The sequence below is a fragment of the Convolutriloba macropyga genome, chromosome 15 (assembly GCF_964194025.1).
Source record: "Convolutriloba macropyga chromosome 15, txConMacr16.3, whole genome shotgun sequence".
Taxonomy (NCBI): Eukaryota; Metazoa; Xenacoelomorpha; order Acoela; family Convolutidae; genus Convolutriloba; species Convolutriloba macropyga.
In genome coordinates, this window is record NC_134482.1 from 2,136,622 (window position 1) to 2,149,743 (window position 13,122).

At 37.0% G+C, this 13,122-nt stretch overlaps 1 protein-coding gene across 1 annotated transcript in view; it reads left to right on the forward strand.

Moving 5' to 3' along the window:
- The window catches only part of LOC142354692 (uncharacterized), a 361,988-nt gene that overhangs the window by 73,351 nt on the left and 275,515 nt on the right, over positions 1–13,122 (forward strand). The gene's annotated exons all lie outside the window — the stretch shown is intronic.

A 13,122-nucleotide genomic window follows, 5' to 3' on the forward strand; every position in this document is an offset into this window, starting at 1 on the left:
CGCTACAACAATTTTTTGCGGTTTTTTCGAGAAATTTTCTGAACAATACCTTTTTCTTGCTATAAGCAAAATAAATTTTGTCAATATTTTCGAAAGATGCAAGTTGTTCACACTTAGCTAAAAGTAGTAATGTTTTCCCAGTTCCAGGATAGCCTGTGATTACGAAATGCCGTTTGCTGAAGTCACACAAAATTCCATGCTGTTGAGGGCTCAAGATCAATTTAGAAAATAATTTGTATTTGCACGTTCCGTCTTTGTTTTCCTGTTTCTTTCCCTGACACCATTTTTCTTGCGAACTAAGAAAGCGGTCTTCTAATTTGAAAGCCAACATCCTGTTTTCCGTGAAATCTGCATTCTGAATAGAGTTCAAACTGGCTACAGAGAGCAATGAGGAAAAGTAGTCCATAATCTTTTGGTTTTCTGTTAAACTGGAGCTGTTGAAGAGTTCCTGTAGTGAAATATGGCTATCCACCAATTCAAGATCTTCATTCAAAGAAGCTAATTTCAACCGATTCCTGTCTAAGTTGTCTTGGACAATAAACAACAAGTTGCACAACTGGTTTTTGTTTTGCGTCAAAGCCTTTAAAGCTTTACTACGCTCTTGCGGTTTTGTGAGCTTCTCATGTTTGGAAGCTGTTGGAACTTGACTTGCTTCCCTAATCGCTTTTATTTCGCTCACAAAAGTCTCATATTTTATTTCAGGTAGAAATATGATAGCTTTGAAAAGCTTTTTGATAAATGTGAAAAACGCCTCGCCTACAATTTTTTCTGTATTTCGCTGGCCTGAAAACCGAAATGAGTACAAAATCAACTGAATTTGGGGAATTGTTTTTTCTAATGTCTGAATTATTTTGTTACAAATTGTACATGTTGGATTTTGTGGAAATTGAGACATTCCAACTTCAAATGCTATAATATACTGACAACCGAGATACAACCAGTCAGTTTGAAACTGTTGCGGCGCAATATCATCGAGGTCCAAGATTGTCTTTAGATGCTGATTCGAGAATCCTTTCAGCAATATTCCCTTGGGATTGTTAAGACGAGCAAGTAATTTCTCAGAAAAAAATCTTACCTCTCCCAAGTAGGCGGCATACTTAGGAAATTCAGCTAAACTACCATCCTCGTTGAATGCAAACAACATGTTATCCTGAATTTGATTGAAATGTGGGATAAATTGCAACTTCTCTTTGCGGTTGGGAAAATGAAAGCCTAAAAGTGCAATCATTTCCTCACTTTGTTCAAGGTTTGCATGTTTATCACTCAAAACATTGAAAGAATGTCTGCTCAGATGATAGAAATCTTCTTTAATGGTCTCACTGCAGTGCCAAATTAACTTCCAAATTAGTTCTGCTTGGTTGAATTTCCTGTCTAGACAGGTATGAAGTTTCTCCTGGAGAAATTTTTCTTCAATGAGATGCAGGTTCAGATTAAGATTGACACTAGGTGATTTCAATTTTTCAAATTGAGGACACTTCAGTTTGTTTTGATAACAAACAAACAATTGAACATTGATTTTTGATCTGGCGTGCAAATCTTTTTGCAGATCTATCTGCTCAATTACCTTGTTTAGGTGCTTAAGTTGATCTAAAATTGAGTCTGTGATTCGGTTGACTGCGCCTTCTTTGGAAAGATCGCTCACATTTTTCACTATTATTACTTTGTCAAAATCTGGCGCTGGAATGAACATACAACCATGTGATAACTTATTTTCTGAGGAGTTCGCCTGATCAGCAGAGCAGGAACAATTTTGAGAGTCGCTTTTTAACGGAATTCGTTTGCAGACAGCTACTCCTCGCAAATTCATGCTAGACAACAATCGTAACGTTTTACTGAGACCAAGGAGGAATTTGACTTCCGGGTTAAATTTTTGCAACTCTTCTGGGGCGCATGGGAGGATAACTAACTCTTTGCGAAGTTTATCAAGTAAATCGTCCATTGGTAGGGAAAAGCAAATTTGAGCTCACAAATTTTGACAGAAAAGATTTAGTTTGGCAGAAATGAGAAACGTTGGGAACGAAACGGCAGTATGTCCATCAAATGGCTTTTTTGAATGGTCTGCTACAAAATTAAACAATAATACCAATAAATGGCAATATAAGTAAAGCACGAACATAGCTTAGCTAAAATTTGAACTAAGATTTGTTTTAAATGACGTATTGTGGCTATCATTAAACACTTTTGCAGATAATTTGAATTCAATTCATTGTAAAATGTTTTCAAGTTACGGACTAGTTAGCGAGGAGAATGAAAATTAGAGAGGTATCTTTGAACATAACTGCTGAAACTTGAAAAAAAAACGTTGCTCACCAAAGCTCGAACACAATAACACGAAAAAGGCGGTGCAAGTATGTGAAATGATGCCAATTTTAGACAAATTAATAAAGATTTTGAGGACAAAAATGAAGTCAAACTCATAACAGTCCAAAAAACTTGTGCAAAAAACGTTCAACTGTCAATTGTAAACTCTGTGGCCACTATAAAATAAAAAGTTTGAGAACATAAACGCACGTTGATTTTAGAAACTTAAAACGCGTGCATAACAACTGACCATTCGGGTGGGTGATTACAAATGTCGACAGTTATCAACATTTTATAAAAATAGACAGAAAAAGCATAAAAAATTCTCAAACTTAAAAATATGGACAATAGCACCTGGAAAATTAAAATAGCAAAACTACACAAAAAAAAGAAAGAAGGTGTACGAAGAAACCGTGGCTGCTCTCTTTGAGACTCCATTTTAAATGATGCAGAAAAAAACAAGTAATATTTTCAGTAAATTTTGAGCTAGCCACGCAGATCGGCCACAGTGTCACCATTCCATTCTTGTGGAGCAGTAGCCCTGCACCCATAAGAATCACCCAAGACCGTCACTTGGCTGAGAAAACAATCGTCAAAGGATTAGCCTCTTTTCACCTACAAACGTACTTACACTGCAGCTGAGACACACTGCTAACAGGGAATTCACCCTGTAGACTAAGACCTACAAAACCAGTGAAAAACATTAGTGCGAACAGAAGAAATTTAAACCTGTCAAAAACTCTCAACTAGGCGACATCTACTTGCGTGCTTAAATGTCAGTTCAGACAGCAACCCTGAACATGGCCGCCGCTTCTTCGCTGCAAACCTGTCTAACATTAGATGCGGCAAGGAGTCTGGTCTTCCTGTGACGGCAGCCAAAGACACGAACTGAAAACAATATGCCTAAAATGTGCCGATAAAGAGATTGATTTTAATACAATTTCACTTCAGTTTTTCAATGGTTTTTGAGACTTTGAGAGATACACGGAAGTGGACCTTAGTTCTATTTGACATCCAAATTTTATTCAATAATTATTTGGAATCAAGCAAACTCAAGTATCATTAAAAACACCAAGATCGTCAACTCAGTTTTAGATATCTATTAAAAAACATTATATGCCGCAAGCAGTTAATTCTACTGATTCTATTTATGCATTCTAGCTTAGAAAGGAAAGGCAGACCGTCCGGTACTTCAATGAACAGTACGGTGACAGTCCCCTGAAGGACAATAACGAGTAAGCAGCACTTTATTAGAAATGAGGGTATATATATATATATATATATATATATATATATATATATATATATGTGTGTGTGTGTGTGTGTGTGTGTGTGTGTGTGTGTGTGTGTGTATGTGAACTTGTGTTCAAGTGTCTGTACCAGATGTACAGAACTTGTGGTTGAATATGAGACCTCTGAACGAGCAAGTCTTCTGTGTATTCGCGTTGGCTGATTTTTCTTCCTATTTTCAACTATTGTTTCTTAGTCTCTTTATAGTTTTCTATTTTTGATCGCATGAATGTTTTTCATACGGACGGATTCTTTTTCTTTATTTTAATAGTTTTAAACTTTTTTTATGGATCAATCTAATTAGAAAATCATGGTTCATAAACGATCATTGTTATCAGTTACTTGTTTCCTCCTTGAAAAAATGGTTTGAGGCAAATGTTCCTGTCCTGGGCAATCAAATTTCACCCGCCACTGAGTTACAGATAGTATGATGATGCATTAAATTTTCAGCTCCCCACTCATTGGGTGAGTCAAAGACTTATCAGTATAGATTGTCCCCGCTCATGGATGACACACTATTCAAGGCCGACTCGCCTCTTAAATTCTGCAACAAGGATTCAAAGATTTGCACCAGTTTCATATGTGTCTATAATCTCGCATCCCTTGCTAGGAGGATGATTGCAGACCCCCGAATTGCTGTAACAGAGACTGATTGAGTTAACCTACTGAAGGCTAACGACAACCCCGCCGGCTGCAAATTTTTGTTATCAGCCAGAGTAGCGATTTGTTTGAGGGTCTTACGAAATGTCTGTGAAAATTCTCCGAACGTTTCGAAAGCCAGAGGAATGAATTGAATTCCGACTTCACTACAGTTCTGGGCCTACTGTTCGTACTTCCTGTCCTTAGCAGCTGACAGTGCGAAACCACTCTTCTGCGACGCATTTATAGTCAGGCTTGACTGCAAGGGAGAAGTGACGGTAACGTCTAAAGCTGCTGGTTGACCGGCATTCCATACAGGTAAGAAAATATCGCACGGTCTGGAGTTATTGTTGGGTAGTAACTGTTATTACTGGTATTACTGTTTATTTTTTCAAAATATGACTAATTGGAGCTAAGGAACACGCCTTTGCTTCACTCATTGGCTTAGATACAGAGTGGTTAACTCAAATAGTTAACTGTTTAAACTCGTGTCAATTGACTTGAAGTCTTCTTCGTTCAAACTTCTACGTGGTCTAATGTTCTAGATTAAACTGATGTTTTGCATCAAATATAGGGTCAAAAAGTGTTTTTTTAAACTATTTATTCAGAAAACAGCCTCTGCGCCCATCTACCGTACCACTGCACATATTGTGTGGTTAACTGAAACTTGCTGAATTTAAATTTCCGACAATTGAGTTAAGGTCTTCTTGCCCCGTACAAGGCTCCCAGTCACTAATTCTCGCTAAGCGCTAACTACTGCTACACTGCGACAAATAATAGGACATTTTTAGTCTAATACTCGGGAACAAAAACTCAACCTCACATTAAACTGACTATAAGCTTAAGAAACAATGCCGCATGGTTCCAGCTCCAAAATTGAGCTAACAGTTAATTATACCTCGGAAATGTCGAATCTGATTACATTCATTAGATCACCCGTCTGTCTTACATCTGACGGATCTCTGAGAATTGGTATGTGCATAAACCGAAAGAAATCAACATCAAACATTATGTATTGACCATGTATGATAGCAAAGATGTCATATATGACTTTTCCTTGAAAGGATGCTAAGAAACCTGAAATAAGTTTTCATCTTTTTAGCAACTCAAAGTAAACATTTTACATTAATAGGATGACACCTAAAAGATATTGGAGCAACCTTTCGCCATTTATTGGCAATAAGGAAATTGAATAAGATTTTAATTTAAAAACTATGAATTCAAATATGATTATAAAACGAAAGAAAACTAATTTCTATAATTCTAGTTCACAATAAAATTATAATAATTATTATTATTATTTTAACTAAGCTTGGTTTTCACAACTTGGTATACCCCGATTTGGGGTGAATTGGCTTTAGGTTTTTTAAACAAGCAATTTTTTGCACAAAAATCTTCGCTGTTCACTCGCAAACTTTGCACTGTCGGAGAGGGATAATAATCTAGTAATTTGTGCCTAGTAGAGAGTGAAATATCTTACTACTCAACAAGAGTGAAAAAGTTGTTTTGAGAACTCTTTTGTCTGGCATGCCTCTCAAAAAGGACTTGGTCAGGTAATCTGATTTTAATATCTCTATTTCTATTTTTTGGAAGTCAATGATGGCAGTAAAACCACTCGGGAATTTGTTCAGTAATACAAGATCATCAAATACTATTTTGTAAGAAATAGGCAGCATACTGAAAGTCCATAAAAAAAATCAGTGCACTTTTGATCAGCAAAATGACTTTTTGGTCGTATCTGTTTAGGGCAATTGGAATGTAATTTTTCTATTTTTCTCAATCAATTTTTTTTCCTGGAAACCACACACTTAACCCGGAGAACAAAAACAATAAAATGTAATTTTTCATTGGATTGGATTTCACTAATATTATCGTTGTATCAAGCATCGACCTTTGTAGACGGGATAATTTTTTCCTTTCGATGTTACTGTGTGAAGGTGTAAGCCACATGATAAACTTTCTGAAACTGAACATCGAAGATCTTTTACAACTTTTTTTGTTTTATAACGCTTTTTTCATCGTAAAAACGGCTGGTAACTTTTGAGATGCATTGCAAGATAGATCTAGTTTTTGTTAAATGATTTTTATGTTATCATTAACGGTTCGTTTCACGTTATTGGGAACAAGAAATGTCTACTGAAATCTTTCCGATTTTCCCAGAATGGAAAAAAGACAGAATGAGGATTAACTCATAATGCAAGACCATACAAACAACGAAATATGATAATATTATGACCCACAGAAGAATACTTTCTTATTACGATTCTCACCAAAGAGTGCAACAAAAGAGTCAATTGCTTCCACATTATGAAACTCAAATTGAAACTTTTATTCTCAGAGAAACTTGAGTGGCTGCTCGAAAATGTATTTTATCAAACTCTGGAGACAAATCAAAAGTTTTTTGTTGCATGAAATTGACAATGATATTGACAGGCACGGGGTATTGCTACAACAAGTTTAATAGTTTCAACAGATATAAAAAAATACATAGCAATTCTGTTGGTAGTGAGATATGTCGCTAGGTCCAGAATAGAAAAGAAGTTAAAGTCAATCAGGACAGACAAATACCCAGGTCGAGGTGGCCAGACCGAAGTGACCCCTGATCAGACGAGTTTCGAGCGCACATATGTTCCCGGTGTGCTCGAATTACATGGTCTGGAAAAGGCTTCGAGCGCACTTTTGTCTGGACAATGGTCTGGAACTTGCCTGATCAGAGGCCACTTTGTTCTGGGACGGTCGGATCAGAGGCAGTTTCAAGCGCACACTAGTCTGACCAGAGACCAATTTGAGCGATATTTTTTTTCAAGTTTTTTTTGTTTTCGTACTGACTTTTAGTGTCTCTGGTAAGAGTCATCAATAAAACAGCATTCTGACCAGAACTTCATCTGAAAATCTGATGGATTTGATCAGAACCAAGGGGTCCAGCTGATAAAAACTGCCGGTCCCCTCAAGAAAAGATTTTGAATCAAAGTAGATCAAGACGTTTTTATGCAAAGCTGTCTAAGTTCATTTATTCAGTTAAAAGCATAAATAAATGGCATACTCAGTATTTTTAGCAACACTTTCAGGATTGGCTTTTTATTAGTTGAATATAAGATTGATAAAATGGAACTCGGTCTGGAACTCGTCTGATCAGAGGCGGCTTTGAGCGCACTCCGAGCGCACAATGATATTCGAGTGCATACTCGTCTGATCAGATGTCACTTCGGTCTGGGGGGGGGGGTCTGATCAGAGGTCCCACTTGTCTGGGAACGTCTGATCAGAGCCGATTTTGAGCGCGACCTCAACCTGGGATAGCTAAAAGCTCCAAAAACGAGTCGCTGATGAGCACAGATACGGTCATTAGGAATAATTCCGTTGCATTATCCTTTTGGTAATTGTTATGCCGGCAACTGTCTGGTTTTATTTTTGAAAATGATAAGTATTGACCACAACCCCAGTTGAGAGGTCGACTTTATGAAAAGACTTATAAAGTCGACTTGGGGGGTAATTTGCCTACCTTGAATACACGGTCGACTTCCTTAGTGATATTCGACCTAAAGTCTTTTTATAAGTCGGCCAACGGTCTTTTCATATCCAATATTGGTCCACCAATAGTCTGTTCATATCTGATATCGTCGACTTAAGATCTTTTCATAAGTCGACCAATGATCTTTTCATATCCAGTACGGTCGACCTTAAGTCTGCTCATAGGTCTCTTTTAACAAATGCTCGGTGCATTTTTAGGGGTTCATGGGTACTTTCAACTGAGTGTTGAGTAGCCCGTATGTACAACGATAGCATGAAATGCACTAGAAACATGTCAATGATAAGGAATAGAAAGACAATATGTTGGCTAGAAAAAAGATTTGCAAAAAATTTTTTTTGTCTTTTGCCATAATTTTTTGCAAACTGAAATAAAACAATTAACACCTGAAACTACATTATATGCAAAAACGTATTCGTCAAAACTCAAAGTCGACCATTGCCATATCGGTTGACCTAAAGTCGACCATGATTATATCGGTCGACCTAAAGTCGACCATGACCATTAGGGTTGACCTAAAGTTGACCATGATCATTAGGGCAGACATAAAATCGACAAAGACTATTAGCGTCAACATAAAATCACTTCATACCCAGCATCGGTCGACAACTGTCTTTCTATACCCGATATTGGTCGACCACGGTCGTTTCATAATTCGACGTCTCAACTGGGGAAGTCATCTCTTCCAACGCTCATATCGTACTCAGAAATCATTGATAGAGTTCCAGGCTCTAAAGTTATTTCATTTCATACAGATTTGATAAGAGTTTTAAATCACCCCGTTTTCAGTTTCTGAAAAGAATTAGCACATTTTGGCACAGGATATGGCTTCTCGGAACCCCTATTTGACGACCTAAAGGCTTTTGTTGGCGATTTGACTTATCATAATTGCCAAATGCTGTCCTGTTTTTATATCCGTCTCGTTCTGTATGACGAATGCGTTATTCTATATCAAGAGAATTGATAAAACCTCATGAAGTGGAGAAAATCTCAACAGATGCGTTTTTACCAGTTCATTTCTTCTCATTTATTCTAACTTCATTCTGTTCTCTTTTAATTTGAAAATCAGTAATCACAATTTCTCTTCAAATCAGCGATGCAAAACTTAGCTCAATCCAAGTTAGACAGTTCTCGGCAATCTGCTAGCAAATTTCCAATAAACTGTAGTTACTTTATTTCGCTGCGCCAATTCCAGCGAAAACTTGCAATCAAACCAAACTAAAGTCAAAACCCAATTAAGGCTGGATTTCGCGCCGCTAACTAAATCAATTAAAGAGAAACAATCAATCCAGAATTTTGCCAAGCGAATTCAAAATTCAATTCATATGCCTTGCTAGTATTTACATGGCCCGTTCAGCACAGGGAGAGTCACAAAAGTCAACTCGCTCTATTGAACCTATTTTGGCAGTGACCGACATCGAATCCCCAATAAGACGGGAAAAGTGGAGTACCCAACTCAAATTGGCCACCATAGTGTGCGAAAACAATGCAATTCGCACCTTTCTTGGAGAGAAACCTAAACGTGTAAATCTAACAAATGAGCCCATATATGAGGAGCTAATCATGAACCCTACAGAAAAATCTAGACAAAATAGCCCAACCAGAAACAGTCAACTGAACTGTCAGAGGGAGATAAATTGAAAAAAAATGACCGAGAGAGGCATCCTATGTAGTGAACCACCGTGGACGATGTGTGACCAAAAATTTGTTCCGCTGCAGGTATGAGTATAGTAATGGAGGGCAGACAAATGCTGGCATGAAAGTTTCTACATGAGGAAGTTTACGATCTCACAACCAGGCGAATGTGGTTAATGCTCGAACATTCCTTTATTCGTCCTCGAAATATCCCTTTTGAGACTTGTATTTTACTTTCACGAAAACAGAAAAATGTGGAACATTAGTACAGTTCTATAGATTTCTAAAATTGTCGGCAAAAAAAAATTAACTTCGAATTCCACTGCGTAAACGAAGTAATCAGAGCTGTAAGGAGACACAGTGGAGCAAGAACGAGACCTTTGTATTGCAATAAATATTGAAGTGGGTCACATAAGCCACCAACGCATTGAGGCCAACAATTCGCAGAGCGTAAATGTGATACAACAGCAACAATTTTGCGGACCGAATACAGGACAAATTTAGCGAGGATGGAAATTGAATAATCGCGGAGGAATCAAATTCAACAATGCCGAAGGCAACAACTAATGCCGCTGCTATGGACAAAACTGGACTTCTACTGACAGACAAAATTGTCCCGCAGTTGGTAAGAAATGCATTTATTTAGGACTGAGGAATCACTTTGCCAAGGCCTGTCGCAAATGCAAAGATTTCAATAAACCTGGAACAAATGCACCCAATAGACAATTAAAAATGTCGAAAACTAAAATCAAACAGAACAAACAGTAAATAACTTCAAAAATAGAATAAAAATTTTGCTTCGATTTACAATTAATCAAATGATTATTACGCTGGAGTGATATCGACCCCAATGGACTTGAATTTGATCATTGTTAGCTTTAAGTCTTCCCTCCTGTTAGTTTCGGGAAGCGCTCGATCAATATTAATTACGTCATTGCTATAAAAATGGTGTACAATTAAACATTTTCAAAAGAAATAGTCGATACACACTGATGCTTGAAGACGCCATTTAAATATAGTGATTTCACAATTGAAAAACCTAAATTTGTTGCAGTAGCAGGGGGCCATCGCGCGATCCTTGGAAGAAAACTTTTGTTGATTTTGTTATTTCTCTCACACTACTGCCATTTTCACAAACTAAAGCTGATTGCCTTAATAACCATCGTCCAGTTAAAATGTAAACAGTAGAAGAATTTTTAGGCCTCATGAATCGTATCGAAAAATGACGTTGTTAAATCGAAATTCTACAAAAACTATGGAACATCTCAACAAAAGGGACAAAATGACCAATTGGTCTCCAAACGGCAATCAAAATTGAACTAAAAAAACTATTAGCAGAAGGGATTACAGAAAATTTTCCAGTTGTTCTGATCAAAATCTCTTTTCTCAATTCGCGATTGCTTTTTAAAAGTATCAATCGGTTAAAATGGTTCATGACTAAAAAAATCTTAATAAATCAACATACAAAAAAAAATATCAAAAACTTCACATTTACTCATTATTGTTGACAATCTCTCAGACTCTTAGCTGTAACGCTCCTAATGATACGGCTTATTTTACAACGATACATTTGCGGTACGCATACAGCCAACAAAATTGGCATCCAGAGATGCCCCACCTTTGTAACCACAATGCTTTCAGCCGATAATTGACAGGCACATGCCGCTTTTGGAGCAGGATTCTACGGATTAACAGAGAACCCTGCTGAATTTCAAGAAGCAGTTGATTGTACAATATTAGGACTAGATAACACCCTCTTTTTTCTGGACGATATCTTATTAGTTAAAAGTTAATAAGGGAATCTAAGATGAAATATGACACCAGAAAAAGTGTTTTAAATGATTGACCGAGGAAAATCTTCAAACAAATCCGGAAAGATTTTAAGAAGAACTGATTGGCTGGGCCACAAAATTACATCGACAGGCATGACTGCACTTCATAAAAAATTACAGGGAAATTCATCTCAAACTTATCGCAAGTGTACCACTCGCCTCTATTAAAGAAAAAAGTAAAATATGAATTGACTGGAAACCAAGAAAAACAGTTCCAAGGATAGAAGATGGAATCGCAAACGCCAGTGAAAATCGACATCCGAATACTGAGTTTGAAACCAGCATGAATTATGACGCGACAAGTCAAAAATTAGATAGATATTAGAGCAACTCATTAGAGCGACTCACGATGGCTGGCAACCAGTCGTATTCACTTGGTGCCTTCTTAATAAAATGAGGAGCGGTAAAGTTTAAATGAATCAGAGGTATAAGATTTTGTTTTGTCAATTGAACGCTTTGAATACTACTTATAAGGGCGACTGTTTCTGGTAATCATGGATCATTGGGCATCTTTGTCAATTATGCGCTTAAATAGGGGAAATTAATCCTATTATAGTAGATTAACACGTTGGATCCGTAGACTGCTGCCATCTGATTTAACAATAAACCACTTCGCTAATTCAAAAATTGGAATGGTAGACTACATCTCCAGCGAACGACAGCAAGACGCTCCCAGAATGTCAAATTATAGTGAGTAATTTTTTGCCTCTAAATAGATGCAAAAAAATCCGACGCAAAACGTTTGTTGCTCAACGAGAACTAATTTCCCACTGCATAATCACCATAAAAGTGAGGTATATTAAAGTAAACAGAACTAAAACGAAAATAATGAGGAATTGAGAGCGCGAAAAAAGCGGTAAAAACAACTATAATTGACGCCAATAGCTCTTAAGACAATACTTCATATTCCCTTCCCAACCAAAATAGTCAGCAACCAAAGAACAGCAAACCTTTTTTTGCCAAATTCACTCTCCGAAAACATAAATTTGCGTTTAATTCAGCGTAGATGCTATATAAATTTCAGCTGACTCTAGCGTTGTTGTTAGATAATTTTGCGTTGAATTTAGCGTAGATCTAAATTTGTTTAGCGATGTAGAAACTTAGGGAGGATGTTGTTAGGAGGCGAGTTCTCAGAAGAAACTGCTTGCGTACAAGAGAATCGCGAAAGAATTGAGTTGTTTTATGGGGGTACGTGTGAGTACCTGGCGTTAGCAGGGATGAGAGGCTATGAGGTGAGGAAGTAGGTGGCGGTAGTTGGATGATGAAATGAAGAACTAGGCATAATTTTCGTGCTGTTTTTTGGAAGAAAAATCAAAATGGTTGGTTGCGAGAGAGAATCGAAAGAGTTGCGATTAGAGAAAAGTAGGTTAAAAATTGAGTTAAGATTTGATAAGGTCTACGCTATGTTCAGAGCAAAATAATGAATGATCGACCCTTTATAGCGCAAAATTATATAAGATTGTCCTTGAATGCGTGTTTATGAAATATCAACACCAAATTCAGCGCAAATTATTTAAGAGCTATGCTAAATTGCACTCAAAAATTATTAAGATCAGCGCCAAGTTCAATGCAAAATTATGAAAAATTTAGGCCATACTCATCGCAAATTTTTGCAGGATCTACACTGATTTCATTGAAAAATTGTGTAAGATCTGCGCCAAATTCAAAGCAAAGCTCGCGCTGATTTGGTTTTAGATCATAAAAAAATGTGCATTGATTTTAAACTAGATCTATTTTTATTTTGCGTTGATTTTACGTATTTTAATGATTATTTGAGCTTTGAACTGACTTCTAAGCAGAATTTTGTTGGAAGGTGTTTCTCAAATATTTTATTGCGTGCAAGAGAAACCTGAAGAAGTTGAAGTTTTTTCAAAAGTGGTACGTGAGAGCTAACGTGGG